The following is a 16,647-nucleotide window of genomic DNA, read 5'->3' on the forward strand; positions in this document are numbered from 1 at the left end:
GAGCCTTAAGGATGGGTGTTATATTGTAGTTGTACCAAGCCAGGATGAGCATCCCATGGTCCATTGGTCTCTGCATTTTGACTAGTTGTGGCTTTCTGTAATTGTCTCTGTGTGCTGCAAAGAGAAACTTCCTTGGTGAGGGGTAAGAGTATAAGGACAGTTATTTGCTTATTTATTTATTTGAGGGCAAATATTTGGAATGCAGTTAGTAACCATATCTGTCTAGTAAAGCGGCAGCGTAGATTCTCCTCTAAGATCTGCGACCTTCCTAGTCATAGGCTTTTGGCTACGTTTCTAGTATAAGATGTAGTTTTCACCTGGCTGACCAACTCAACAGTTGTTGATGACCACAAAGATACCAGTGCCGTGATCATGCCTTTACAGATATCTTGCTATGATTCACATTCACTTCACTGGTTTCTGCAGTCACCCAGACCATATACTCACATCTGGAACTAGGAACCACAGATGAGAGGGAACATGTGCCATTTGTCTTTCTGAGTCTGGGTCATCTCATTCAATTATATCTTCTAGTGCCATTCATTTACCTGAAAATGTCATGATTTCATTTTTCTTTAGGGCTGAATAATATTCCACTGGGTATATGTTCATTATCCTTTCGTCAGTTAGAGGGCATGTAAGTTAATTCCATGTCCTTGCTATTGTGAACGGAGCAGCAATGAACAAGGTGGAGAGAGTACCTGTAGAATAGGAGGCCCAGTCTTCTGCACGCATGTCAGATTTAGAATGTTACAGCTGGCTCTCATGCGGTAGATTCGTTTTAAGCTTTCTGGAATTCTCTGCACTGATTCCCAATGTGGCTGAACCTGTTTGCACTCCCAACAAACAGTGGTTAAGGGTTCTTATTCTGCACACCCTCTCCAGCATTTGCTGTCATTTGTTTTGCTGCTCTTAGTCATCTTGTCCAGGAAAAAGTGAACTCTCGAAGTAGATTTAATTTCCAGTTCCCTAATTTCTAAGGATGATGAACACTTCCTGAGATATTTCTTAGCCATTTTTATTTCTTCCTTTGAGATCCATAATCCGTTTTATTTAGTTATTCTTTTCTCATATATTACATTCCAACCCCAGTTTCCCCTCCCTCTGTTCCCTCCAGTGCACCCCCCAGCAACTCCCCTCTCCCCCAGGTCCACTCTTCCTCCGTTTCCCTTCAGAAAAGAGCAGGCCTCCCTCAGGGACATCCCAGCAGGGATAGCCACCAAACAAGGCAGAACAAATTACAATAGGCCTAGGCCATACTCTCATATCAAAGTTGGATGAGGTAACCCAGTAGGAGAAAAAAAGATCCCCAACGAGACAAAACAATCGGAGACAACCCCCACTTCCACTATTAGGAGTCTCATAAAAACGCCAAGTTACACAACCATAACATATAAGCAGAGGACCTATCTCAGACCCATGCAAGCTCTAAGATAGATTGTCGCTTCGATCTCTGTGAGCCAAAGTCCTGCTTAACCGATTCTGTGGGCTGTGTACTTGTGTTTTGGATTCCTCTGGCTCCCATAATTCTTCCCTTCTTCTGAGGGGTTCCCCAAGCTCCCCCTGATGTTTGACTATGTGTCTTTTTGTTTCTGTTCCCATTGCTGGATGAAGCTTCTCTGACGACAACTATGCTAGGCTTCAGTCTATGGCATAGCAGAGCATCCTTAGGAATCAACTCATTGCCTTTTTTTCCAGTTGTGTTTGGGCCTATCCTGCAACTCTGGGCTATCCAGCTCCTGGTTCCTAGCCATCCAGGCTGGTTCACAGTCGTGGCATGGCCCACAGGTTGGACCAGTTATTGGTTGGCCACCCCTACAAGTTCTGTGCCACTGTTTCTTTGGCACATCATGCAGGCAGGACAAATTGTAGATCTAAGTTCTTGCAGCTGGGTTGATGCCTCAGTACCACCACTGGAAACCTTGCCTGGTTACGGAAGATGGTTGGCTGGTTCAGGCTCCATATACCCCGTAAGTAGGAGTCTTCACTAGGGTCACCCCAAAGATTCCAGAGAGTATCCTCTGCATAGGTTTCCATATCATCCCTGAAATGTCCCACAGTTCCAGTTCTCTCCCAGTACTGTCTCCCTCCATCCTTCCCCCCGACCCCTTGCCTGATTCCCTCCTGTCCCCATCCCCACCAGCCCCCAGTCCACCCATGAGATGTACTCATTTCCCCTTCCCAGGGAGATCCAAGCATCCCATATTGAGCTCTGATTGTTATCCAGTCTCTCTGGGTCCGTGGAATGTAGCATGGTTATCCTTTACTTTACAGCTAATATCTATTTATGAGTGAGTACATACCATGTTTGTCTTTCTGGGTCTGGGTTACCTCATTCAGGATGATCTTTTCTAGCTACATCTATTTTCCATCAAGTTTTATGATATCATCATTTTTAACAGCTGAGTAATACTCCATTGTGTAAATTACCACATTTTCTTTGTCCATTTCTCAGCTGAGGGATATCTGGATATCTAGGTTGTTTTCAGGTTGTGGCTATTATGAATAAAAATACAATGAGCATAATTGAGCATGTGTTCTTGTGGTAGGAAGGTGATGTGGGATTTCCCTCTGTATGCTATGATTACCATTGATAAATAAAGGAATATTTGGACCTATAGCAAGCTAAAGGGTAAGAGAGCTAGGTAGGGAAAACTAAGCTGAATGTTGGAAGAGAGAAGGCAGAGTCAGAGAAAAGCCAGGGAGCAGCTGGAAACAGACACTAGGAACTTTACCTGGTAAGCCAGTCATGTGATGATATACAGATTAATAGAAATGGGATAGCCAATAAGAAGCTAGAGCTAATGGGCCAAGCAGTGATTTAATCAATACAAGCTTCTGTGTGTTTATTTCAGGACTGAGCAGCTAGGACCAAACAAGCGGCTTCCTACAACAAGAAGGGGTATCCTTCGGTATATGCCCAGGAGTGGCACGTGTGTGTATATGTGTACGTGTGTATATGTGTATATATTGTCAGGAACCTCCATATTGATTTCCAAAGTGGCCATAAAATACCCTCACATCAGAAGTGAGAAAGAGTTTCCCTTGCTCCACATCCTCCACAGTGTTTTGATTTACATTTCCCTGATGGTTAAGGATGCTGAACATTTAAGTGTTTCTCAGCCATTTGAGAGTCCTCTGTTAAGAATTCTCTGTTCAGGTCTGTACCCCATTTTTATCTGGATTATTTGGTTTGCCTGTGCTATTTGTATTATGTTCAGGAAGCTGTCTCCTGTGCCAATGAGCCCAAGGCTATTTCCAAGTTTCTCTTCTACCGGGTTCAGTGTATCTGGTTTTAAGTTGAGGTCTTTGATCCACTTGGACTTGCGTTTTGTGTAGGGTGTTAGATATGGATCTATTTGCATTCTTCTACATACTGACATCCAGTTAGACCAGCACCATTTGTTTTTGTTTTTTGTTTGTTTGTTTGTTTGTTTTTTGTTTTTTCGAGACAGGGTTTCTCTGTAGCTTTGGAGCCTGTCCTGGAACTAGCTCTTGTAGACCAGGCTGGTCTCAAACTCACAGAGATCCACCTGCCTCTGCCTCCCGAGTGCTGGGATTAAAGGCGTGCGCCACCACCGCCCGGCCCAGCACCATTTGTTGAAGATGCTTTCTTTTTTTTCCATTGTATATTTCTGGTTTCTTTATCAAACATCATGTGTTCATAGGTGTGACTTATGTCTGGGACTTTGATTCAATTCATTGCTCAACCTGTCTGTTTGTATGCCAATACCATGTAGTTTTTATTACTATCACTCTGTAATACAGCTTGAAATAAGGGATGGTGATGCCTCTGGAAGTTTTTTTAATTTACAGAATTGTTTTAGCTATCCCGGGGCTTTTGTTTTTCCACATGAAGCTGAATATTGTTCTCTGAAGGTTTGCAAAGAATTGTGTTGGAGTTTTGATGGGGACTGCATTGAATTTGTAAACTACTTTTGGTAAGACTGTCATTTTTACTTTGTTTATCTTACTTATCCATGAGCATGCGAGATCATTCCATCTTCTGATATCTTCTTCAATTTCTTTCTTCAAAGACTTGAAGTTCACCCATAACCATCCCCCACCATATCTGCAACCACCAGAGCCTTGGCCCTGACTGCCCCTGCAGAGGTGAATGCCTGGGTTTTCAGTTGGAGGGCTTTGCTTTCTAGGCCTAGAGGTAGATCCTAAAGCCTGTCCAGACCCACAAAAACCCCAGAGACCCCTGGAGCAGCCTCTCCACATCTGTGACCACCATCGTCTTGGCCCTGACTGCACCTAGAGAGGAGCCCCCAGAGACACATCAGTGGATACCAGAGACATGGCTCACCTACACCTGGAGGAGGAGATGGGTGGACGGCAATGTAGGAATACATTCAACAACATCAAGAACAGTATGGCACCACCAGAAACTAATGGTTCTACAACAGCAAAACCTGAACATCCCAACACAGACGAAGCAGGAGAAAATGACCTTAAAAATAACTTTATGGGGCTGGAGAGATGGCTCAGCGGTTAAGAGCAGTGGTTGCTCTTCCAGAGGTCCTGAGTTCAATTCCCAGTAACCATATGGTGTCTCACAACAACCTATAATGAGATCTGGTGCCCTCTTTTGGCCTGCAGGCAGACATACGGGCAGAACACTGTATACATAATAAATAAATATTAAAATAAAATAAAAAAGCTAAACTGTTATAAAAAAGTCAAAAAAATAACTTTATGAAGATAAGTGAGGCCATTAAACAGGAAATGAAAAAATCCCTTAAATAAATGTGGGAGAAGACAAACAAAAAATTAGAAGAATTCAATAAATCTCTTAAAGAAAGCCAAGACAAAACAAACAAGCAGGGGAAAGAAATGGTTCAAGACTTGAAAACTGCATTAGAGGCAATAAAGAAAATATAAACCAAGGAAATTCTGAAAATGAAAAACCTGGATAATAATCAGAAACTACAGAAGCAAGCATAACTAAAAGAATACAAGAGATGGGAGAAAGACTCTCAGGCACTGAAGGTAAGAGAGAGGAAATAGAGTCATCGGTGAAAGTCAATGTTAAATCCAATAAATTCTTAACACAAAACATCCAGGAAATCTGGGACACCATGAAAAACCTAAACATAATAGGGATAGAAGAAATAGAAGAAGTTCAGCTCAAAGGCACAGAAAATATATCCAACAAAATCATAGAAGAAAACTTTCCCAACCTAAACAAGGACAGGCCTATGAAAGTATAAGAAGCTTACAGAACACCAAATATTCTGAACAAAAAAAAAATCCCCTTGGACACACAATAATCAAAATACTAAACATACAGAATAAAGAAAGAATATTAAGAACTGTGAAGGAAAAAAGTCAAGTCACATAAAGGCAGACATATCAGAATTACACCCGACTTCTCAATGGAAACTATGAAAGCCAGATCCTGGATAGACATTCTGCAGACACTAAGAGACCACAGATGCCAGCCAAGACTAATATACCCAGTAAAGCTTTCAATCACCATAGACAGGGAAAAAAACCAAGATATTCCATGACAAAAGTAGATTCAGGCAATACCTAGCTACAAATCCGGCCCTATAGAAAGTACTAGAAGGAAAACTCTAACCCAAGGAAGTTAGCTACACCAACAAAAAAAAAGGCAATAGATAATCCCACACCAGCAAAACCCAAGAAGGGAAACACATGCATATTCTACCAACAACAACAACAAAACCAAAAATAATAGGAACTAACAATCACTGATCATTAATATCTCACATTAATATCTCACAAACACAGGGTAACAGAATGGATATGAAAACAGGATCTATCCTTCTGTTGCATACAAGAAAGACACCTCAACTTCAAAGCAGATATTACCTCAGAGTAAAGTGTTGGAAAAAGATTTTCCAATCAAACAGACCTAAAAAACAAGCTGGTGTAGTTATCCTAATATCTAATGAAATAGACTTAAAACTAAAATTAATAAAGAGATGAAGAAGGACATTTTGTATTTGTCACAGAAAAAAAGTCCATCATGATGAAGTCTCAATTCTGAACATTTATGCCCCCAAATACAAGGGCACCCACATTTGTAAAAGAAACATTACTAAAACTTAAATCACACATCAAACCCCATACACCAATAGTAGGAGACTTAACACCCCACTCTCACCACTGGACAGGACTGCCAGACAGAAACTGAACAGAGAAATAAGAGAACTAACAGATGCTATGACTCAAATGGGTTTAACAGACATATATAGAACACTCCACCTAAGCACAAAAGAATATACCTTCTTCTCAGCACCTCATAGTATCTTCTCTAAAATCAACCACATACTATGTAATAAAGCAAACATGAACAGATACAAAACAATTGGAATAACCCATGTATCTTATCAGATCACCATGCTTTAAAGTTAGAATTCAAAAGCAACACTAATTACAAAAAGTCCACAAACCCATAGAAATTGAACAATGCTCAACTGAATCACCTCTGGGTCAAGTAAGAAATAAAGAAAGAAATTAAAGACTTCCTAGAAGTCAATGAAAATGAGTGCAAAACATACACAAACTTACTGGAAAGCAGTACTAAGAGGAAAGTTCACAGCACTAAGTACCTACATAAAGAAAGTGGAGGAACCTCGCACTAGTTGACTCAGCACACCTGAAAGCTCCAGAGCAAAAAGAAGCAAACTCTCCCAAGAGAAGTAGATGACAAGAAATAATCAAATTGGGGCTGAAATCAATAAAATAGAAACAAAGAAACCAATACAGAGAGCATATAAGAAAAAGAATCGGTTCTTTGAGAATAACAACAAGATAGACAAACCCTTATCCAAACTAACCAAAAGACAGAGACTATCCAAATTAATACAATCAGAAATGAAAAGGGGGACATAACAGACACAGACAGAGGAAATCCAGAGAATCTTCAGGTCATACTTCAAAAATCTGTACTCTGCAAAATTGAAAATTTTAAAGGAAATGGACAATTTTCTGGATAGGTATCATATACCAAAATTAAATTGAGACCAGATAAACAATTTAAATAGACCTTTAAACCCTAAGGAATTAGAAGCAGTCATTAAAAGTTTCAAAAAAAAAAGTAAAAAAAGACCAGGACCAGATGGTTTCAGCACAGAATTCTACCAGAATTTCAAAGAAGAACTAGTACCAATACTCCTAAATTGTTCCACACAATAAAAACAGAAAGAACATGGCCAAACTCTTTTTATAAGGCTACAGTTACCTGGATTCCCAAACCACATAAAGACTCAACCAAGAAAGAGAATTACAGACCAATCTCCCTTATAAACACTGATGCAAAAATACTCAATAAAATACTGGCAAACTTAATCCAAGACCACATCAGAAAAGTCATCCACCATGATCAAGCATGCTTCATCCCAGAGATGCAGGGATGTTTCAACATATGAAAATCTGTAAATGTAATCTGTCATATAAATAAACTGAAAGAAAAAAACACGTGATCATCTCATTAGATGCTGAAAAAGCCTTTGATAAAATTCAACACTCCTTCATGATAAAGGCCTTGTAGAGATCAGGAATACAAGAAACATTCATAGGTGGTTTTTAAACATAAAGCAAAGAAAACCAGCCTACAAACCACAATCCCAAAGAACTTAGACAACAATGAGGACACTAAGAGAGACTTTACATAGATCTACTCTACATGGGAAGTAGAAAAAGACAAGATCTCCTGAGTAAATTGGGAGCATGATGACTTTGGGGGAGAGTTAAAGAGGGAGGGGAGAGGCAGGGAGGGGAGCAGAGAAAAATGTAGAGCTTAATAAAAATCAATAAAAAAGAAACATGCCTAAATATAATAAAGGCAATATACAGCAAGTCAGCAGCCAACATCAAAGTAAATGGAGAGAACTCAAAGTGATCCCACTGAAATCAGGAACAAGACAAGACTGTCCACTCTCTCCATATCTATTCAACATAGTTCTTGAAGTTCTGGCTATAGCAATAAGACAACAAAAGGAGATCAAGGGGATATAAATTGGAAAGGAAGAAGTCAAACTTTATTATTTGCCAATGATATGATAGTATATATAAGTGACTCCAAAAACTCTACCAGGGAACTCATACAGCTGATAAATACCTTCAGTAATATGGCAGGATACAAGATCAACTCAAAAAAGATCAGTATCCCTCATATATACAGATGATAAATGGGCTGAGAAAGAAATCTGAGAAACATCACCCTTCACAATAGCCACAAACAAAATAAGATATCTTGGGGTAACTCTAACTAAACAAGTGAAAGACCTGTATGACAAGAACTTTAAGCCTTTGAAGAAAAAATTGAAGAGGATATCAGGAAATGGAAAGATCTCCCATACTCATGGATTGCTAGGACCAACATAGTAAAAATGGCAATCTTACCAAAAGCAATCTACAGATTCAATGCAATACCCATCAAAATCCCAGTGCTATTCTTCAAAGACCTCAAAAGAACAATACCAAATTTCATATGGAAAAACAAAAAATCTGGGATAGCCAAAACATTCCTGCACAATAAAGGAACTTCCAGAGAAATCACCATCCCTGACATTAAGCTCTATTACAGAGTTACAGTAATGAAAACAGCTTGGTATTGGCATGAAAACAGACAGGTGAACCAATGGAATCAAATCGAAGACCCTGATAATAATCCACACACAAATGAACACCTGATTTTTGACAAAGAAGCTAAAAAATATAAAATGGAAAACAGAAAGCCTCTTCAATAAATGGTGCTGGTATAACTGGATATCAACATGTAGAAGATTGCAAATGGAACCATATCTATCACCATGCACAAAACTCAACTCCAAATGTATCAAAAACTTCAACATAAACCTAATTACACTGATTCTTAGAGACGAGAAAGTGGGAAGTACACTTGAACACATTGACATAAAAGATCACTTCCTAAATATAACCCGAGTAGCACAGACACTGAGAGCATCAATTAATAAATGAGACCTCCTGAAACTGAAAAGCTTCTGGCAAAGGACTCAGCCAACAAGACAAAACAGCCTATAGAATGGGAAAAGATCTTCACTGACCCCCACATCTGACAGAGGGCTAATCTCCAAAATAATAGAAAGAATTCAAGAAACTAGACATCAAACTACTAAATAATTCAATTAAAAATGAAGTACAGATCTAAATACAGAATTCTCAACAGAAGAATCTCAAATGGCCAAAAGACACTTAAGTTGCTTAATATCCTTAGCTATCAGGGAAATGCAAATCAAAATAACTCTGAGATAACATCTTACACCTGTCAGATGGCCAAGAACAAAAACAGAAATGACAGCTTATGTGGAGTAAGGGGAACAATCCTGCATTGCTGGTTAGTATGGTGTAGCATGATTAGTATGAACCCAGAGACAGATATTGTAGATGGAAGCTTCTGTCCAGCTCAGTTCCTCAGCTGTTTGGTCTCAAAGAAACACACAGAGGCTTATATTAATTACAAATTGTTTGGCCTATTAGCTCAGGCTTATTATTAACTAGTTCTTACAACTTAAATTAATCCACAATTCGTGTCTATGTTTGGCCATGTGGCTTGGTACCTTTTTATTAGTGAGGCATTCTCATCTTGCTTTCTCTGTATCTGTCTGGTAACTGTATCTCTCTGTCTTTCCTCTTCCCAGAATTCTCTTAGTCTCTTTTCCCTACCAATTCTTCCTCCCTGGCTACTGGCCAATCAGCATTTTATTAAACCAATACAAGTGATAAATCTTTACAGTGTACAAAAGCATGATAACACAGCAGTCCCCCCCCCCCCCTTTTTTTTTTCTTTTCAAAACAAAACCCTGAATCTATTCTCCCTTGCCTGGCTTTCTTTTCCTTACCATTATCCATAACAATCTGTAACCAACACACTAAACAAAGAAAAACACCCATAATCCCTTTTAGGGGAGGGGGGGGAAATGTGGGTATAGTTTTCTAGGCTGCTTCCTAATCTTATGGAAACCCAAAGAAAATTTAGGATTATGGTCAAGAACTGACTGGAATATTCTGTGAAGCTTGATCACTTCAGCCAGCAGTCTTGAGGCTGTCCCAGATATAGAACTCAGAGGAAACTGCAACAGAGGTGCTCTGAAACATTAGATCATCTGGGCCATCCATTCCCATTGGAGATTTTTCAGGGGGGGTCTTCCTCAATCAAACCTTATTTTTCTTAACCCAGAATGAATCCACCACCTCTTATTTTCTGTGGAAGCAAAAACAGAACCTCTTTCCAAAAGTAACATATCTTTAAATTTTAATTTTGAAGTCAAGGCATTTCCAAAATATATAGATTGGATTAATCCAGCATCATTTATAGTCAGATGTCTTTTTAGGAGATGTTGCTCCTTCCTCAGCAGTCAAGCAATTCAAAGACAACCCAATAACATACAGCATCCAGATTCTCTGTATATTTTTCATCTTTAAGTGACTTTTTCCTTACTCTTATTTCTTTTATTTTTATTTTTTAACTTTTTAGTTTTTTGAGACAAGGTTTCTCTGTGTATCTTTGGCTGTATTGGAACTCACTCTACAGAGCAGGCCACCTGCCTCTGAATCCCAAGTGTTGGGATTAAAGGTGTAAGCCACCATGCCTGGTTACTGTATTTCTTTCTTTCTTTCTTTCTTTCTTTTATTTTCCCCTGAGGACTTTCTCTTTTATTTTCTTTCCAAAGTCTATGTACATTTTAAAACACACTATAAATTGTTTAGAGGTTTGTTTGTTTTTTTTTTCATCTGAATCTGTCTTTACTGTATCTTTTTCTGAGTACATGAGTCTTAAATCTGCTACATGGTTAGGATTAAAGCTGTGGCTTTGGTAACTAGTTCCACCCCATACCTTAGCTTTCTGAGAGTCTAACTTCATGGTGGAGGTACAGGCAGGAGCCACATTTATTGCCACAACTTTGTGGAGTTTCTAGGTCCATGCCACCAAGAAGCATACCACCGGCTGTTCATAAACACCACTTAAGTGTTTTGTGGCAGGACCTCTTAAAAGCACTGCCATGCGGTTTTTGCTGCTAATGCTGAGTCAAGAAGCCTTTCCTAAAGGAGTCATGTCTCTGCTAGCTGCCAGCAAACAGAGCCTACCGGAGAAAAGACAGTTACCAAGAAGCTGCACTTGACTCTGTTCTTGTCTGAATAAAATATTTTTTTAAAGCTTTCTCAGGCTTTATGTGGAAATTCTTGCCAAACGTTTGGTTGCTATTTGTAGCACAATTAATATAAACCCAGAGACAGATATTGGGTTCAACCTGAAGGCCAGAAAAGCAAAACAGCTATCTACTGGCTCTTACCTCTACCTCAGTCTGAAGTGGCGATCCTGCTCCAGGAATCTCAGAAGGAGACTGTGTGTGAGAGCTGTCTCCACCTGTTTTATATTCCTCTCTAGGGCTGGGATTAAAGGTGTGCACCACCTTTCTATGGTTTCTATGGCAAACTAGCATGGCTGCTGGGATTAAAGGTGCCCCCACTGCCTGGTCTGTAAGGCTGACCAGTGGGGCTGTTTTACCCTCTGAACTTCAGGCAAGCTTTATTTATGAAAATACAAATACAATATCACTACATTATGGCAGTATTTTAGAAAACTGGGAATCAATCTACCTCAAGACCCAGAAATACCACTCTTGGGCTTATACCCAAAGGATGTATACTCACTCATACCACAGGGACATTTGCTCAACTATGTTCATAGATGCATTATTCATAATAGCCAGAACCTGGGAACAACCTAGACGCCCCTCAACCTAAGAGCAGATAAAGAAAATGTACATTACACAATGGAGTACTACTCGGCGTAAAAAAAATAAATAAATAAATAAATAATTAATATGACATCTTGAAATTTGTAGGCAAAAATGGATGAAACTAGAAAAAAAAAAATCACCCTGAGTGAGGCTACCCAGACCCAGAAAGACAAACACAGTATGTACTCACTCATAAATGGATAAAGCAAAGAATAACCAGCCTACAGTCCACAACCTCAGAGACATCAGGAAACAAGGAAGATCCTAAAAGAAACATCCATGGATCCCCCTGGGAAGGGGAAATAGACAAAAGTCTCCTGAGTAAAGCGGTTGTTGGGGAGGGATAGGGGAGGGTTTAAAGGAACTGAGGAGAGGAGGAAGGGAAGGGGAGAACATGAGGGATTAGAAGGTGGCGTTGGGGAAGGACAGAGAGGGAGAGCACGGAAAGAGGTATCTTGACAGAGAGAGCCATTATGATGTTAGCGAGAAACCTGGCACTAGGGAAATTCCCAGGGATCTACAAGGATGGCCCCAGCTAAGACCCTAAGCAACAGTGGAGAGGAAGCCTTAGCTACCCTTTTGCTGTAAGCAGACTGACGACTACCTTAACTGACACCATAGAACCTTCATCCAGTAACTGATGGAAGCAGATGCAGATCCACAGCTAAGCTCTGGGCCGAGCTCCTGAAGTCCAGTTGTAGGGAGAAGGGATAATATGAGCAAAGGGGTCAAGACCATGATGGGGACAACCACAGAAACAGCTGGCCTGAGCAAGCGGGAGCTCACTGGAGTAACAGATGGGGAACCTGCATATAACTCAACTAGAGCCTCTGAATGTGGGTGACAGTTGTGTGACTTGGGGACACTGGCTGTGGAACCAGTATTTATCCCTACTGCACATACTGGCTCTTTGAAGCCTATTCCTATGCTCAGCCTAGATAAAGGGAAGAGGGCCTTGATCCTGTCTCAAGTGATGTGACAGACTTTGTTGACTCTCCATGGGAAGCCTCACCCTCTCTGAGGAATGTCTGGGGAGTGGGGTGGGGGGAAGGTGGGGAGAGGAGGAGGAGGGAAGGGAGAGAGAATTGATATTGGCATGTAAAGTTTAATGTTTTATATATATATATATATGACTTGAAGCTCTTTGTCTTACAGGTCTTTTACTCGCTTGGTTAGAGTCATCCCAAGATATTTTATATTACTTGAGGTTAATGTGAAGGGTCTATTTCCCTGATTTCTTTCTCAGCCCATTTGTCATTTGTATATAGGAGGGCTACAATTTTTTTTTAAGTTAACCTTGTTCTCAGAAACTTGTTTATCAATGGCACGAGTTTCCTGGTAGAATTTCGGGGATTGCTTATGTACACTATCATATTATCTGGGACTAGCGATTCTTTGACTTCTCCTTTCCAACTTGTATCCCCTTGATCTCCTTTTTGTCATGAGTCACCTTTTTAGGGTGACTTCTGTCACATCCTAGCCACAGCAGGTTCGTACGTTCCAGGGTAGGGGCATGAGGATTAGAAATGTTAGGGTAGGAGGAACAGAGAAAAGAAAGAAACACAGAGACATATGTGAGTACCGGGAGGGCAACTCAGCAGATACTGAACGCTGAATTTTCTGAATTCTGAGTTAGCACACATTTAGTTTTCAAACACTTTTACCCCAATACAAAAGGGGTAAAGAAGGCAAAACACTGCTTTAACATGATACAAGGGGCAACCAGAACAGGTACTTGCTCCAATACTTGAGACAGCAAGCCATTTAATTCCAAAGTAAAAGTATTGGATGTTTGGGTAGTGAACCCACCCTAAACCAAGTTTACTGCAGGCAACCACGCCCTAAGTCAAACCTCCTATTTTAAAAGAAGCAAAAGTAAGCTTGAATTCTCTGAACTTTTTTTTTTTTTTTTTTTTTGGTTTTTCAAGACAGGGTTTCTCTGCAGCTTTAGAGCCTGTCCTGGAGCTAGCTCTTGTAGACCAGGCTGGTCTCGAACTCACAGAGATCCGCCTGCCTCTGCCTCCCAAGTGCTGGGATTAAAGGCGTGCGCTACCACCTCCCGGCTGAATTCTCTGAACTTTGAGGGTGGAACGGACCCACCTCTATGGGCTAATGATCAAAACACCAAGTAACCACATCCCAGGCCAGGGTCTCCTGTTTGTAGCCACGCCTGTTGTCATCAACTTCGAAAGAGCAAAAATAATCTCAAGCTCTCTGAGAGTTTGCCTTCAGACAAGGCAAAACAGGTTCACATTTTTGGGTTCTCATACCCTTTGTTGTCTTTATTGCTCTAGCCAGAACTTCAAGTACTATATTGAATAGATACACACCAAATGCACTGCCTTGTCTTTTTCCTGATTTTAGTGGAATTGCCTTGAGTTTCTCTCCATTTAATTTGATGTTTGGTGGCTGTTGGAATGCTGATTATTACATTTATTATGTTTAGGTTTGCCCCTTGTGTCCAAGATCTCTCCAACACTTTTCTCATGAAAGGGTGTTGGATTTTGTCAGAGACTTTTTCAGCATTTAATGGGATGATTATGTTTTCCCTTCTCTTTCAGTTTGTTTAGATGGTGGATTACATTGACAGATTTTCATGATTTTTTGCTCTGAAACTTTATAAATTTTATTTATTACTGTAAATACTAAAATCACATTGAAAATACCTTATTAAAATCAAGTTCCAAATCACCTACTAGAGAAAAATCACTATGGCATCCAGTTTCTTTGATTGAACCTGGTTAACAAAAGAGGCAAAAGACATGGTTTGTGATGAAAGTTACGATTCAAATGCTAAGTATTTCCAAGCTTTAATAAAGTATATATCAATTCCAAGTACCAAGCATGATATCAAAATTCAAATTCATTGGTTTACTCTTAATAAGCATCAAAATCAAATTCTATTCATTGAATTCTATCTTACTTGTTTTACACGATGCATTCAAAGGTGTTCTAATTAGAAAAAAGTAGCCATTGAATGCATCACGTATAAAAATGAGATTAACATTTCAAAACCACACTTAAAAGAGAAAATACCTGAAAAGTTAATTCTATTCATAAAATTATCTGAAAAAATATCATCCTGCAGATAAAAATACATTTCTTGTATATACATGTAGATTTCTACATGAAAGATAGGATTTAGCTCCCAAAAGAAAAGGGCTGACTCCTGATCAAGACATCTTAGATTTCCAGACCCATGTGATGAGCACTGCGAAGAGAACTGAAACAGAAGGAGAAAGGGCTAGAGGAAGAAGAAGAGTGTAGGCACCCACTCTGGAGAAGTCAGAGCTGGGGGAAAAGCAGGAGGTGAAGGCAGAAAGGAGACACAGAGGACCAAGAAGGCCTCAGCTCTGACTGGAAACGGAGATTCAAGCGAAGTTGAGCACATATGATACAGTTGCAGTGAGATACTTAAAATCAGAATCTGGTGGTTATAGTTATAGAATCTCAATTAATCATCTTAAAATGGAATCAGATAAACATCTAAAATTTCATCGAGGACCATATTACATTGGCTAGATATAACTCAGCATGATAGTATCATAAAAAAAAAATAATAAAAAATAAAACAAAAAAAATTGCTCCAAATAACATCAATTCATTAGAAAACATTTGAATCAGATCATATTCATCAAAGCTTAAAAAGTCCCTGGCTGGCTGCGAGAGACAGTATAGTACTCTAGATAGAAATCCTATTGAGCGGTACCAGTGCCAGAACTCTACTGGACTCTAGACAGGCTCTGCACTGTGGACTTTTCAAATAACCGGACCAGGTTGTGTCCAGCAAAATATCCTATTGCTTTGCTGGCAATGAATTAAACTGAGATTGTTCAGAACAACCCCACTTGTGTTGGGGAAGGTAAGAAAAATAAGATAAAGAAATGTCACGGACACTTCACGCAAACTAGAGCGTTCAAGTTCTTTGCTTCCTAGTTAATGCTGTATGCAGAAGCATCCTTTACATGACATTTTCCTAGCAAAAAGGTTCCCATTTCCTCGCACATGAGAACAATTGCATTCTTTGGGATCCTTGGTCATTATAAATCACTTGCTGTCTCTTTTCAAAGACAAAGTTCTTTCATTTTACCCAAATCCTATACTGACAAACAACCAAGGTGCTAAATTTTAGGAATGTCTGAAGAAACTACATTAACCTTAAAACAAAAAAAAATGTTTTTGGCCAAATTTAAGACATACGTAATTAAAAAACCGACTGGCCCCACCAGGTTAAAGATGAAGGGAGGCCCTAAGGACTCTAGAGAGCTTATACACACACCAGTGAGTGTCACTTTTATATCCTAGTTTTATTAAATATTGCTTCTTTGGGATATGTTTAACAGCTCCCAAAACATTTCTGTGTAAGGATTCAAAGCGGTCATATTAAAATACAGCTTCAATAGAAAGCTTGTCACAGTTTTACAGTATCCAAAAATGACAGACCTGCCTTAAAAAAAAAGCAAAAATCAAAAAAGACCATTATACCCAAAACATAAGAAAACATTAAATTAACAAGTTTGGCATTTTCATTACTTTATAGTATAAAATGAAATATTAAACTTATTACTGGCAAGCAGACACTGATCTTTTACCTAGTTTGAAATGTGTCACATTTAAACGTACTATAAAGTTCACTATTCAAAACATTGACGGTCTTTTGGATGAAAGAAGTGCACCCTGAAAAATTCTGCTAGTTTAAAATATTTAGCTCTTAGAATTTAAAAAAAAGAAAGAAAGAAAGAGAAAGAAAGAAAAAGAAAGAAAGAAAGAAAAGAAGGAAGTCCTTTTCCTTTTAAAAACTGATGGCTGAATACAGCCTCGTGTGTGTGTGTGTGTGTGTGTGTGTGTGTGTGTGTGTGTGTGTCCGTGTGTGTGTTTCATTTGTCAGCCTTCCTGAATTAAAAAC

At 39.3% G+C, this 16,647-nt stretch overlaps 1 protein-coding gene across 1 annotated transcript in view; it reads right to left on the bottom strand.

Annotated features, from left to right (window-relative positions):
* Positions 1-16,647, bottom strand: part of LOC119827686 (mediator of RNA polymerase II transcription subunit 14-like) — a 29,672-nt gene that overhangs the window by 8,684 nt on the left and 4,341 nt on the right. The gene's annotated exons all lie outside the window — the stretch shown is intronic.

The sequence above is a fragment of the Arvicola amphibius genome, chromosome 12 (assembly GCF_903992535.2).
Source record: "Arvicola amphibius chromosome 12, mArvAmp1.2, whole genome shotgun sequence".
In the NCBI taxonomy this organism is placed as follows: Eukaryota; Metazoa; Chordata; class Mammalia; order Rodentia; family Cricetidae; genus Arvicola; species Arvicola amphibius.